The following is a 14,957-nucleotide window of genomic DNA, read 5'->3' on the forward strand; positions in this document are numbered from 1 at the left end:
GAGATTTCTCTGCCTGAGAACCTGGAAAGCTGCCTTTGGAGTATACAGCTCTGAGCAGCAGGGAAAAAAGCAGATGATAAAGGAAGGGTAAACATAATTTATATGTGGTCGAGAGTTCAGGTAAACAGGAGGGATTTTAGCTTGCGACTAAAAGGTGCCAGACAAATTTGATCAGGGAGAGGTTACATATACAGCAGAAATAGGACAGCAGGAGAGAGGGAGGTAATCAGGTGGCAGAATAGACTTTACCATTTCAGAATCAAAGTGGAGAGCCGCTCTTTTGAATGCTCCCTGCCCTAAAAACTCCTTGCAAGCAGAAATCTAGTGCAACAAGGAGCACAGCGAGTGCAAGTCTTTCTCATGGTGTATTTTTTTTACTTACAGGGATTTTAAAAAACATTTACAGCAAGGTTTTTTTTTAAAAAAAAGGTAGCCCTCACTTGCATTCTGAAGTGCTCCAGCCCATTTTACCACATCATTGAGTTGCATGTGTAGATCAGCTCTGATGTGTAGATCAGCTCCAATTGCTATGAGGCACATGTCTTCAAGCCGGGTGTCTACTATAGAGGTACTTTAATTATTTACTACTACTATTATTCTTATGGGGTGGGGTCACTTATTCCTCTGAAAATATCATCCGGTTCAGAGCAGCAGTTGCAGGACTTAAAAATTCCTTTTCTGGGGCTTGTCTCCAACAGTGATTGGCCGGGAGCACTCCAGATCCTTTACAAGGATCCAGTTGGAAGGATCCTGTGGCTCAGGAAATCAGAAGAATCAAAGAAAAATAAGATGCCTGCTGCTATTGATAATGGTATGCAGCACCTAAACAGAAAACTCGTGGGGGAGTGATTATCCGAATGCCTCTGAATCTCAGATTTGTGTTTACTTTTCTAGAAATCATGATAACAACATGAAGCAGCCATTTTCATGTATGTTTTCAGTTAAGGAATTTCCGGATACGCACCCGTAATGAACGCATCGATGCTCTCCGGGAACTATGTTTAGCTGTGCTCGTGTGCGATTCAGGCTAACGGAATGAAACCTTGTGCACCAGAATCGTTCCTTGTTGCCTTAAATTTTCCGTGCGTCCGTGCGTGCGTGCAGCTGGGTGTGTGTGGCTGAGTGTGTGTATTTTTGGAGCAGGGAGGAGTTGGTTTCTCCTAACAACAGTATCCAAGACTGCATACCTCAGACATTTCACAAAGATGGAATGAAGCCCGTCCCTTTGCTTTTTATGCATCAATCTAATAACAAAGCTGAGCGGCAGGTTGTACTCATATGCTGGCTCAGCATTAGAATTTCAAGTGCCATGTTGAAAAGGAAATTTGCATTCTTAAGTGTTCGGTTTAAATGGGTGAGTGTCTATAATGAACACACAAACTACAAAAGAAAACACTGGGGAGGGGAATGGTGCATTCGCTCTTCAGGCTTTTTAATAAATCTAGAAGGGCTTACAATCTGAAAGCGGTGTCTGCTGATTCAAAGATTGGCGTTTCAGATTGAAACACTCTCTGTGCACAGCGGCCGTGTCGGCCCAGGGAGTGTCTTCAGGAGAATTCTGTGCAGGTGACAGAACTGAGAGGCCATCGAGGCCTGGGGAGCTGAAGGAAAATGTATCTGTGCTGATTTTCATGAAAAGCAGTTCTGGCCACGGGGGTCTAAACTGTGCTCTAGAGCTGCCTAAGCATCTTTCCGGTCCTCTAAATGCGATTCAACTGGTCTGTCCCATTTGTATCGCACCCTCCCTCCCTCCAAGGAACTCAGGGCAGTGTACATAGTTCTTCTTGCGCATAACAACTCCGTAAGGTGGGTGAGGCAGAAAGAGTGATCAGTCACAGGTGTTGGGAATGGTCATGGCTCAAGTGACAAAGCACTTCCGAAAGTCCCAGGTCCAATCAGCATATTCAAATATGATGCCCCTCCTTTTTTGGGACTTAAACAACAGCACTAGAGGTGTTTTTAAATTCAAAAATAACAAAATCTGATATTTAACATAAAGGGGAAAGGTCAGGGGAAATCAGGGTTGAAAATTTCGGAGGTAACTCAATATAGGTGACTCTGAGGGCCAAGCTACACATGACGAATGACACTTGAACAGCAAGTGTATTTCTCCCTGTTCACTTGCCCTCCACTCAATCCACTTGTCGTTCAAGTGTCATTCGTCATGTGTAGCTTGGCCCTCAGGTAAAATCAGTACATGCACTGACTTAAGGTCTAATGTTTCAGACTAATGAGTTTCTTAAGCTCTTCATAGTTACCTAAATCTTTATGTTGAGAGGCTTTTGTTCCAATGTTTTCCCAATCACTCTAGTACACTTTTTCTGAGTTTTCTCTGGGCCAAGCTACAAGTGACGAATGACACTTGAACGGCAAGTGGATTGAGTGGAGGGCAAGTGAACAGGGAGAAATACACTTGCTGTTCAAGTGTCATTCGTCACTTGTAGCTTGGCCCTCTTTCTCTTTTGGTTTTAAGAGGGCTGATACCCTCTTTCCAGTCCCCAAGCCCCTTCTCTTGAAACCACAGTACTTGTCTTCAGTTTTTAACTGACTCTTAAGATCTCCAAAGGTAGCTTTTGACCACACCAGACCAGGGATCTCTTTGCTCTTCAGAGCTAACTCCCTATTTGACTGGGGGCCAAGCTACACATGACGAATGACACTTGAACGGCAAGTGGATTGAGTGGAGGGCAAGTGAACAGGGAGAAATACACTTGCTGTTCAAGTGTCATTCGTCACTTGTAGCTTGGCCCTCTTTCTCTTTTGGTTTTAAGAGGGCTGATACCCTCTTTCCAGTCCCCAAGCCCCTTCTCTTGAAACCACAGTACTTGTCTTCAGTTTTTAACTGACTCTTAAGATCTCCAAAGGTAGCTTTTGACCACACCAGACCAGGGATCTCTTTGCTCTTCAGAGCTAACTCCCTATTTGACTGGGGGCCAAGCTACACATGACGAATGACACTTGAACAGCAAGTGTATTTCTCCCTGTTCACTTGCCCTCCACTCAATCCACTTGCCGTTCAAGTGTCATTCGTCATGTGTAGCTTGGCCCCAAGTAGGGGAATTCTCCTCTCACTAGAAGACCTGTCCCCTTTCTTTGACCCAAATGGGAGTCTGTGCCTACTTCCCAAACTTCCTTGCCAACTTTCCCCCAGTTCTCTTGTCTATATTAGGCTACTCTCAGTCCAGGCTGAATCTCGAAACTGTCAGTACTCAACTCCTCTCAGCAAGGGCTGAAATCAGACTCCCCTTTCCCAGCATCCAGTTCAGAAGTCTTTCTCTGTTCAGCTCATGCTACCCAATCAGGTTCCTTGGAGTAGCCTGTCACTCAAAGCTCTGTTTCTGTGAACAATTAACCCTTCACACTTCTCCAGCTGTTTGTTCAGAACTTCTCAACTTTAAAAAAATGCCATCTGTCACACCAACCAAAAGGAATCAAGTACAAGGTGATATGAAAGATCTCTACCTGGGACCCTAATCAAAGAAGGCAATACTGACCCTGACAGATGAATCATCTGACTCAAGATAAAGCAGCTTCATGTGTTTATATTCTCCCAGGGAGTTTAATGGTTATTCAGAGATTTGTGTGTGTTTGTGTTCCTTACTATGACTGTGAACTTACTATGACCACTATCAGATCAGCCAGTCTATGACAGTTTTATCCTTCTTCGGGGCAGCATACACAGTTCTTCCTTCCTCTGACTGACCGTTCTTCCTTCCTCCATTTTTTCTTCATGACAATCCTATGAGGCAGGTTAGTCCGAGAATGCGTGATGAATCCAAGGGGATCCAGTGTCCAGTGCGTTGCATAGTAGGATTAAAATTTGAACTCAAGTCTCTCCAATCCTAGTGAGACACTCTAACCGCTATACAACACAAGCTCTCGCTCAGATAGATGGGGAGAGAATCAAACCAGAATGTCTCATTTTAATTGCCTTCCATGCCTCCATCTGCTTTCCTTAGGCCTCTGAGGTTGAGCAAGTTGGCGTATATGGCATTTTAGGACCTTTCATTATTGACCTACCATTTTTACATGCTTAGACTCCACGTTTATGAGCTGATGATTGCATGTAGGCACAGATGGAACTATAGCTCTGATGTCTGCTCCCCTCGTTTTCCCCATACACCTTTTCAGGTGCAAGAACAGCTGTGGGAGGAGGCTGTTTTGGCACTTGAAAAAGCATGCAGGAGGAGAAACAAGATCTCCTGGTCCCTTTGTGCAGTATTTTTAAAAGTCCAGATTCTTCTTTGAAATAATGTCGGCAGCTGCCGGTTGGACCCATGGACCCATGGACGCTAGAAGTACTAGAACAAGAAACATGGTTCCTGCCCCCGACCAGCATAGTTGTGTTTTTGGACTCAATTTATTCACTATCCTAGAGAGGAAATTACACGCTCACAAAGTTGCTTTTGCAATGAGTTTCCTTACACATAGACTCAATTTCAAAATGTTTCCATGTCGTGTTTTTCTACATGAAAACATTTTGAAATTGAGTCTGTGTGTGTTGGGGGGAAAGGGGGCAGTGTTGATTTGGTCAAGATTTTTATACCTTCTGTTTCCCCCCATGTGATTTGGATTTCTCCTTCTTTTTTTATGAGCACGGAGGTAAGATTTCCATTGCGCTGTCATTGGCTTTTGTCTTATATTTATCACCAGGCCTTCAATTTCATCTCCAATTTAGAAAGCGAGTACTTTTCAAAAGGCACAATGGCCGCTTGCTCAGTGGACTGTCTCCTGTCAGTTCTTGATTATCTCCTGCCTTCTATTCATCACTGCTTCAATTTATCCTTTGTACAGCTGTTGCCAAAACCCAAAGGTGAACAATGGGGGGAAACATGAGAGAGTCTATTTGGAGTTAACTCTTTACAGTTACAAAAAAACAAAAACCTACCAAAGGCAACCTGCTACATGGATAGAGACCTCACCTTATCAGCAGAGATCAAAGGTGCCTGGCCTGTTTATCTTACGAAACAAGCAAAAGAAAGCTGAAAGGGAATCAAATCCCATTCTGTATTTGTATTGAAGAGGACTGCGGGTACTATTCTGTATTTGGGGTGTGGGTACAAGAATGGCTAACAAGTTTGGGTTAAAAGAATGATTAAGGCTTTTCTACATGTTAACCTTCATCATGCAGCAGGAGCTGAACGTGAACTCTGTGTAAAGGCTTCATGGATTTATCAAAAATATAACACCAAGTCCCATTCTGGCATCTGTCACCTGCATTCCAGTTCCCTGTCCAACAACTGCGTCTTTACCAAATGTTAATCCCTTAAGTTCAAAAACTGAAAGAAATTATAAGGAGGTGCTTCGGTGCTGCTGTCTGTGAACAGGAGACCCTCTGATAGGGTTGCCAACTTTGTCTTGGGAAGGCAGAGTTTGAGAAGGACCAGAACTCAGCAGGGATGCGATCCCATACAGTTTAACCTCGGAAACTGCCATTTTCTCCAGGGATCCAGTCTCTGGAATCTGGAGATCAGGTGTCATCCCAGGAGACCTCCAGGGAGCACCTGGCGATTGGTAACCCTAGACTGCGTTGTAGCAACAGTGTTGAAGCTAAGCTGGTCGTGTAGGCAACATTTTGGGTGCCAGTGCAAAAAAAAATGCAATGCCTGTTGGAAATACAATGTCTTGTGTACAGAGAAGACAGAAGACACAGAATACTTGCAGGGGGCATCATGTCTGACAGTTAGATAGATAGCAAGATGGGGTCCTTCTTTCCTCCTCTCTTCTGTCCTCCTTGCATGTCTCCAGATTGGTATTCTTAGGCTACTTCCTGCTTCCTGCTTCTTCCCAGAAGTCTCTCTCCCAGTTCAGTGAGGTAGTTAGTATCTGTTGTGTTTCTCTCAATTTTCTGTCAGAATTCCTGAATAAACTCTTCATTCACTCAACAGGAAAACTTCAACAGGAAAGAAGAAACCTTAAGAATGAACAGAGCATGGTTTCCAGTTCTGAAAAACACCAGGCTAACAAAACATTCTATCCCTGACAATAGCCCTGCAGAGAAGATTAGCACATCAAGTACCAATCCATATGCAAAAGAACCTCCTCAGGATACAGTGAAGCCTCCCGCCATTAGCATTCCACACCCTGGGAAACTCTTACAGGATGACTCAGCTCAACCCCACCCCTCCTGAGTAGATACAAATGACCTACATCTTTTCCACACTGTGACACTGAGAGATCTCTGTCTTTTGGTGCTACACCTCTGAAGATGCCAGCCACAGCTGCTGGCGAAACGTCAGGAACTACAATGCCAAGACCACAGCAATACAGCCCGGAAAACCCACAACAACCATCTTCATTCACTCCTTAATCAGACTTGAGATCATTCCTAAGATATACCATACCCTACAATGCCAACCTGTGAAGATAGTCTAAGATGCAATAATGGCCATAAACTGTGCCTGTTGCCTTCTCTAAGTTATCCTGCCAAGGACTCTGGCCAAGCAAAATGGTCCGGTGTGCTAGGTTGGCACGTATGTTCGGGGTCGCCTGCCTCTGGTCTTGTTAGTGCCTAGATGGGAGACTTTCTGAGATCCTTTTCTTTCCTGATGGAAGAAAGGCAGGATATCCATACAGACAGTGCTAACTTGAGGGTTTTTTGGTACCCTAGATGAACTGTGCCATTGGCACACACACCCCGATTCAGTAGAGAGAAAAGTGAGAACCTCAGTTAAAGGGACAGGGCGTTTTTCCCCTCCAAGTAGTTGGCAGACCTAGGTTAGATAAGCCAATAGTCTGATTCAGTATATGACAGCGCTCCCTCCATTCAGCCGAGGCATTTTAGCACCCCTCTAACACCCCTCTAGGAGATCGCCTAGGTTTGCCTAGCAGTGAAGCCAGCCAACACTGAGTTCCCTTTTCCTTGGGACTAAAAAACCCCATAGACACACAACTACACTTTCTCCCGAACTCTGATCAGTATGATTCTAGCTTTCTTTAAAGGGCTACAATCATGCAGCCCTGATAGCTGGGTCAGCCCTCGGAAGCACGGGTGCAACATTTGCTTATACATGCAGCGAGCCAACCAGTTACAAACAAGTGTGCAGAAGCCTAAAAGGAAGGGATATTTTACATTAGGAGCGGTGCTGCAGCTGTTAAGAGCACATGTGTATTTCTGTAACATGTTGCTGTATATGCAACAAACTTCAATAACTGTCTGATCTGTCAAGGTCTGTGAATACCCCAGTTGCTGCTAATGCAACTCACAACCATACGAATATTGGCCGAATACTCGGGATTTCGATGGAGAATTGTGTGTAAATAGGTTATTGTAGATTTTTAATGCTGACTGACCTTTTGAAAGTATTATATCAAACCCATTTTTGAAAACCGTTTCTCCAATGCTCCCAAAAGATAAATGGATACCAATTACTTTTAACTCCATCTTGCCTTTAATTTTAAAAGTCATGCATAAGGGTGGGGGAGAAGAAAGAGGGGACTTTCAAAGGGGTTTTAATGACATAAAATGGTTTTGCAATTGATCATTATACATATCATATTCCAGCATGAGATCATACATAATGTCAGCGTGATAGAAACCCCTCATAATAGCAACATGAGGGCATTGCTCGGGGTTTTTTAGAAGGCAAAAACTGTACCCAATTTTTTTTTTTGCAGGGACAAAAGACCACAATTAGAGGTGTCTTTTGAAACGGAGGAATAAAGGCTCAGAAAGTGGTATATTTGAGGACTTCTTGAATGTGTTTTAAACTTTTATATCATTTCTGAAGTGCCCGTTTTTAATGAGACAAACCACAGATGAAAAGTGGATGAAAATAACTCTGAATGAACAATCAGGGGAGTACTTGAAAAATCAGGAACGCTTGAGAGGATTCATGAAAAGGCATTTAACTCAGCACAGTACCACAAAAGGTTCAAAACAGGCTTATCACAGTGTAATTGGATTGTTGAAATAGCAATTTGGGAGGGGAGGCATACCTTTTGCAAGTTTTTGGAGGATCAAACTCAAGAAACAGGTCTAACATTGAACAACACCGGCCTAGCCTTCAGGCCAATCTTCTCTAACAAAACAAATGCTCAATACCACACAAACATCCATCCATTGTAGAAAAACGGCTCTCATCAAGGTGCAGCATCCTCTATGAGCATGGTTGCCTTTTCCCTGCTTACTAGTCCCTGAAACACATCCAAGGAAATTTGGGGAGGATCCACAGTTGCTTCACAATGTTGCCCTCTTCCGAAGCTTGCAAGTGTTGAGGGTTTTTTTTTGCTTTGTTTTGTTCTGCTCTCCCTCCTCCTCAGCCACCTCCAAAGTCAGAGCCAAGCTACAAGTGACACCTGACACAGGTTGGACACTTGTCAGCTTCCCTCAAGTTTTGATGGGAAATGTAGGCATCCTGGTTTTACAGCTTGGCTCTCCATTACAGCAGCAAGACCAGGATGCCTACATTTCCCATCAAAACTTGAGGGAAGCTGACAAGTGTCCAACCTGTGTCAGGTGTCACTTGTAGCTTGGCTCTTAGAAGCCCAACTTCTTGCCATCAAGAAATCATGGAAACATTCAAGCTTGCGTGGGTCACAGCTTCTCCTCCATTGGCTGATTCGTTCAGGAAGAATATGTTAGGCACTGAGGCACTCTGATACCGGCTGAGTTCAGACATCACATGAAACTGGTCAGCTTGTGAAACCAGGACTCAGTCACTAAAAACCTTGTTTGCCTCACCAAATACTAGTTTTATTGCCTTTTTTTTGTAGCGTGGGAGTACATTCCTGTTGAACAAGCAAAAATTATGCCAGAATTAAGCCTGAACACGTTTATTCAGAGAGCCAGTTTGGTGTAGTGGATAAGAGTGGCAGGACTCTAATCTGGAGAATGGGTTTTGATTCCCCACTCCTCCGCTTGAAGCCAGCTGGGTGACCTTGGGTCAGTCACTTAAGAGCAGCAGGACTCTAATCTGGAGAGCCAGGTTTGATTCCCCACTCCTCCGCTTGAAGCCAGCTGGGTGACCCTGGGTCAGTCACAGCTCTCTCAGAGCTCTCTCAGCCCCACCCACCTCCCAGGGTGATTGTCATGAGAATAATAATAACGCACTTCATAAAAAGCTCCAAGGATGTGTTAAGTTATCCTGAAGGGCAGTATATAAATCGAATGTTATTATTATTCAGACATCATGCACATCCGTATTTCATATTAAGCTAAAAACAAACTTCAGATTCTGGTTTGATGGACCCTAATTAACCATAGTTAGCATTCTGAAAATCGCACTTAACTGTAGTTGGTTTAATTAACCCATAGGTTTGCATGGTATCTGAACTGAACCATTGTGTGGAACCACTCATAGATTATGCTCCGGGGATTGTATTTATTTATATTGAATTATTTATATCTTTCCAATGGGGCTCCAAAGAGTCTTCCAATACAATGTAATACAATCATAAATATAGTTTTAAGTGTTGGTCTGCAGTAGAACAGCAGGATTTGAGTCCAGTGTCACCTTAGGAATCATAAATATGCAATCAATCAATCAATCAATCAATCAATCAATCAATATGCAATAGAAACAAAGTAGAAGGGTTTCCACAACTTAAAAGTGAAATCCTAAGCAGAGTTACTCCAGTCTAAGCCCATTGATTTCAGTGGTCTTGGACTAGAGTAATTCTGTTTAGGATTTCTCGGCTTGTTACTCGTTGAGGAAGAACTATTGCTGATCCTATTGCCCATGCCATTGGGTGCCCTATAGGCCTAGCATTATGGGGATATTATTATCTAGCATTATGTCCATTGGTTGATAAACATGCAGGTGTGACTCGGCCGTGAGTTCTGTGTGCATGGTTAATTTTCCAACTATATGCTCACTATGCTGCAGGCTGGTTATGAGTGTTTTGCTTTCTCTATATATTTATTGTAAAAGTAATGGTTTCAGATGGCACCTCTTGGGGTTTTGAAGTTCATCCCTACAGTGGGCTGCTTGACCTGCAAATTGGGCAGGCTGCCAAAGTCCAGTAGCTTCAACATTTCCTTGGTGTTGGGATCTACTTCAATGATCTCCTGATCCAGGGCAGAAACCTCCAGGACGTAGTTATCCCTTCTCTCTATTTCTTCTCCCTGCAGTTTGATAGAGATGCCTCTGGTCCTCTCTGGATGTGCTTCGTCAGATGGGTGACAAACCCACCAATCTTGTTGCAAAGCTTTTTGCTAGGGATGATGGCGATCTCCTGGCAGACTCGCTTGTTGCTGTGGAAGTAATTCCCAAGGCAGGTGAAATACTTTTCAATTTTGACCCGGGCAGCACTTTTCATGGTCTTTGTTCGCACACGTCCCATGTCGGTGGCGGCCTGGCAAAGCATTTTGCTTTCTCAGAAAAGCACTCATAAGTAGCACGCAGAGAATGGATTAGGCCCTTTATGCTTCATCAAGAAATTTAGTGATACCTCTGGCATAACCCTGGCATTTAGAAACGATGCGAAGCACACTTCCTCTATACTGATGGATCAAAGGACAAACCCAGCCACAACATTCCCCTCCGTTTTGCCAAGAACAGATTTCCAAGATGAATACTAAACACTGATTGCTTAACATTGGCGATTTCGTAATATTTAGGCTTTTACTCCACAGGTCAAATCCATAATGCATGCTCTCAGTAGAAAGCCCAGTAAGAGCTGTTCAAGGCCAAGTCTATGTTTAAATAAAATCTTCTTCCCCCTGCTCCCCCAAAGCTAAACAACACAATGCAAAGCATCAATCAGAAAATATGTTAGGTTTAAAGTACCTACAACAAACAAAGGCAGTATCACTCAAACTAATGCACTAATGGAATTTTCCCCCTCCCAGAAAGCCCTCCAAGGATTTTTACAAGTACTCATGATATCCCAACATGCTAGTCTTTGCATTGGGATCACTATAGAGCTGGAAGATCTGTGAAATGCCATGTAGCTCGAGAGCTTCCTATTTGTTATACAGGAGGAGGCTCCGGAGAGTAAATTAATCCATTCAAGGTCAAGTGTGTTTTATGTTCAGTAAATTGACTTGAGCTTAATTCCGATGCCAGCCACACGTCTAAGATAAGCCTGCTGCTAAAAGCTTGTGGAGAGAAGCACGTGCCTCTGGCCAACTTTGACTCCATTTTCAAAGGAGAGGCACACACCCGAATCCAAGAATCAGGTAGATGGGAACACTTCGGAAGAGAGGATGCTATTAATGGCTTGTTGTAAGGGAACTATGGCACTCTTTGTCTGCTAGCTGAGATATTGTCAACCTCTTGAAGAATCTGCAGGGGTTGGGAAGAGAATAAATTTGGAATATGGATGTTCCTCTGAAGCAAGCATGTCATGAAAGAGTCAAGAATTTGACACCGAGTCTATTAACTGGTTTCCAGTCATTGTTTAAAATGTTTTCATCTATTACAAAACAGGCAACAGGTCATTGTTCTTACAAGAATGGAATCTAAAGAACTGGTGCCTGAAGACACTTCAAGGTCTGGTTGGTCCTATATGAGCTTGTCAGAGATCTAGGGATAACCTTCTCTGGAAATCTCACCACATAAGGTGGGCAGTTTGCAGATGCAAGGACTTCTGTAACTTGATTACAGAACTCACTTGCACCTAGGGTTTTTTTTTTCAATTTTAAATGTCAAGACCTCTTTCTTTCCTCAGAATCTGGGGTTTCTTTCAATTTGGGGTTGAATCTGGGTGACATGAACAAGGGGCCAGAGGGAATTTTTTGTCAGGGACTCATCAGTCCTGTTGAATTCAGCAAAAATGAGCTTCATTCTCACCAAAAGGTCTTGATCCTGAGCTAGATTTATAGAAATAGAACGGAAATGAAAACATATTAAGTTTCCACTTTCTGCTCTTTCCTGCACTTTCAGGCCGGTATGTTGACTTCAGTCATAGCATTGTCATGAGATATAACCCAAAGTAACTATCAATATATATGAGAAAACAGTGAAAGAGAGAGAAAATGCCTATGAATTGCAACGGCCCCATTCCATCTGCATTTACTACACCATGAATGTTATTGCACATGCTCCTCCAAACAAGAAGAAGCCACTTTTCACTGTCCAAAATGAATCATTTTTTTCCAATAGTTCCATAGGATTTAGCCATATTAGTCTGTAGTTGCAAAATAGTAAAGAGTCCAATAACACCTTTAAGACTAACCAACTTTATTGTAGCATTTCGAGAACCACAGCTCTCTTCATCAGATGCATGGCAGGTATGAAGAAACTGGCCAGAGATATATAGGTGGTGAGGAGAAGGGGAAGAGGGTGCAGAGAGTGAAGGCCATGTAAATGCAAATCAGTTGCAGAAGTCATGAAAGAAGTGACGTGCGTAATCCAGGCTGAGTTTGACTCCTCCCCTCCATAGCTGACTCTGAATGGAATGCCTGAAGGCAGTTACTTCTGGTAATGAGATAACCATCCAGAGTCTATTCAACCCAAGTCTGACTGAGTCAAATTTACATATGAATTCCAATTCAACTTCCTGTTGGATTTTGTTTTTGAAATGTTTCTGTTGAATTATGGGCATAGATCCAGAGAAGTTAGCCGTGTTAGTCTGTAGCTGCAAAATAGTAAAGAGTCCAGTAACACCTTTAAGACTAACCAACTTTATTGTAGCATAAGCTTTCGAGAACCAGAGCTCGCTTTGTCAGATGCATCTGATTAAGAGAGCTGTGGTTCTCAAAAGCTGTTGAACTATAGTGACCTTTAAGTCCTAGATGGAATGTCCTGGTAGAATGAAGTGTTCTCCTACTGGTTTCTGGATATTGCCATTTTTGAAGTCAGATTTGTGTCCATTTGTGTTTCTTTCAAGGCATCTTTAGACAAGTTTGATCAGCTACAAGAACCTGAAGACACACAGTTCTCACTCTCTGACAAAGCTATGTTGAAAGGGGACATGTAAAAGTTTTAAAAATGGCAGATCTGCAACACAAATCTATGCACACTTGCCACCACTTCTGCCCTTTCTTAAATTGTATGTCAGTTATCTAGATATCACAGTGAGACTGAAAGAGGCCAACTCCCCCTAGAACTATATCTGAAGGGTAGATAGAACATGCAGATTGAAGAGTAACAGCAGTAATAAAAAGGGCTTTTTTTCTGGGAAAAGAGGTAGTGGAATTCAGTGGGTTGCCAGCACAGGGAGCAACTCCTGGTGGGAGGTGGTACCCCTGGTACCACATGCGCACGTGCAAAGTGTGTGCATGCTCCCAGGCCTGCACAATGACATCACTCTGGGGCAGCTGGAACAAGGGGGGAGTTTTTAAAGTTTAAATTGCCTTTGGCGAAAATGGTCACATGGCCGGTGGCCCTGTCCCTGACCTCCAGACAGAGGGGAGTTTAGCTTGCCCTCCATGCCCAGCTGGGCATGGAGGGCAGTCTAAATGCCCCTCTGTCTGGAGATCAGGGGGCAGGGCCACCAGCCATCTGACCATTTTTAAGAGGTGCCAGAACTCCGTTCCACTGCGTTCCGGCTGAAAAAAAGCCCTGGTAACAAAGAAAGAAAGAAAGAAAGAAAGAAAGAAAGAAAGAAAGAAAGAAAGAAAGAAAGAAAGAAAGAAAGAAAGAAAGAAAGAAAGAAAGAAAGAAAGAAAGAAAGAAAGAAAGAAAGAGGGAGGGAGGGAGGGAGGGAGGGAGGGAGGGAGGGAGGGAGGGAGGACAAGAAGTTGAATAAAATGACCAAGAAAAGAGGAAATGTGTAAATTGTGGCAAGGAATGCTGAGCAAGAGGAAAAGGAGGCAGGAACACATACTTCACTGCATTGCAGAAATTTCTCAAAAGCCAAAGAACCACAGAAGCAGTTCAGTTTTACCTGGAGAACAGAGAGGAAACCCTGACAGCACAACATCTGCAGTCAGTAAAGCATCTGAATGGCACTGGCTGAGATATTTACACCAGTCCTGTGCGCGGGGCAGCCTCTCTCACCTCTGGCAAGCTAGCACGGTGGCACGTAGCGTAATCAGTCCGTGTCCTGTTCCCAGACCCCATTATTTCAAACTCTTGGATACTCATGAATGTATGAATTCGTTCATAGCAGCACCATCTTTTGTGGCTGATGACTCTCTCCAATCGCTCTCTCCCTGCTCACATCATCCGTTGCAGTGTACAGAAATCCAGAGGAGTTAGCCGTGTTCGTCTGTAGTAGCAAAATAAAAAAGAGTCCAGTAGCACCTTTAAGACTAACCAATTTTATTGTAGCATAAGCTTTCGAGAATCACGTTCTCGGAGGAGGAGAGGGGGGATGTAAACAACTCCCCTCTCCTCTCCTCCTCTATATTTGACCAGTTTCCTTCTGCCCTCCATGCATCTGACGAAGAGAACGTGATTCTCGAAAGCTCATGCTACAATAAAATTGGTTAGTCTTAAAGGTGCTACTGGACTCTTTTTTATAGTGTACAGAAACGTATCAATTAAACCGCAACCCAGACCCCCCCCTCCTCCCCATTTGTTCTGTAGGCTCAGGGTGAATCCAACACTTTAGAAATAAATGCTTAAAAGCGGCTTTCTGAACATTGGTGGCTCAAACGGCTGTTGCTTTCAGGTTCATCGAAGTACACCATTCTATTGCATTTATTCTTTCAAAGTCCTTTGGAGTTTCAGTCGCGAAGGAGTCAGATCCCCCCCAGTGCTTGCTTTTCCACCAACGCCCCAGTTGAGAGTGATATATCATCCGAGCGCTAACATGCTGATGATGTGTTACACTAATACATCCTTACATTGGCAATGCTCTAATGATCTGTCTGGGCTTTAAATCACCGCCGAGCTGTCAGCGTGATGATGTGTTACTTTGAGATACGGCCACGATCAAAAGAAAGTATTGGGAGAACCAACAATGGGAGATTTGATTTTTTTTTTATTTCCAGCACTTGTTGAGGGTTGTTGTTGTTGTTTTTTTAAAAAAGAGAACTATTTAAAAATAGAGGAGTGGGAAGAACAGGATTTTTAAACCAAAAAATAGAAAAAGAGATGATTTGTCTCATGCTAACATTTAAAACA

General features: G+C 43.3%; 1 pseudogene; it reads right to left on the reverse strand.

The window, feature by feature from the left end:
- Nucleotides 1–9,876: 9,876 nt before the first annotated feature.
- On the reverse strand, nt 9,877–10,284 carry LOC129344199 (40S ribosomal protein S17-like; annotated as a pseudogene).
- Nucleotides 10,285–14,957: the final 4,673 nt, after the last annotated feature.

This window comes from Eublepharis macularius, chromosome 16 (genome assembly GCF_028583425.1).
Source record: "Eublepharis macularius isolate TG4126 chromosome 16, MPM_Emac_v1.0, whole genome shotgun sequence".
In the NCBI taxonomy this organism is placed as follows: domain Eukaryota; kingdom Metazoa; phylum Chordata; class Lepidosauria; order Squamata; family Eublepharidae; genus Eublepharis; species Eublepharis macularius.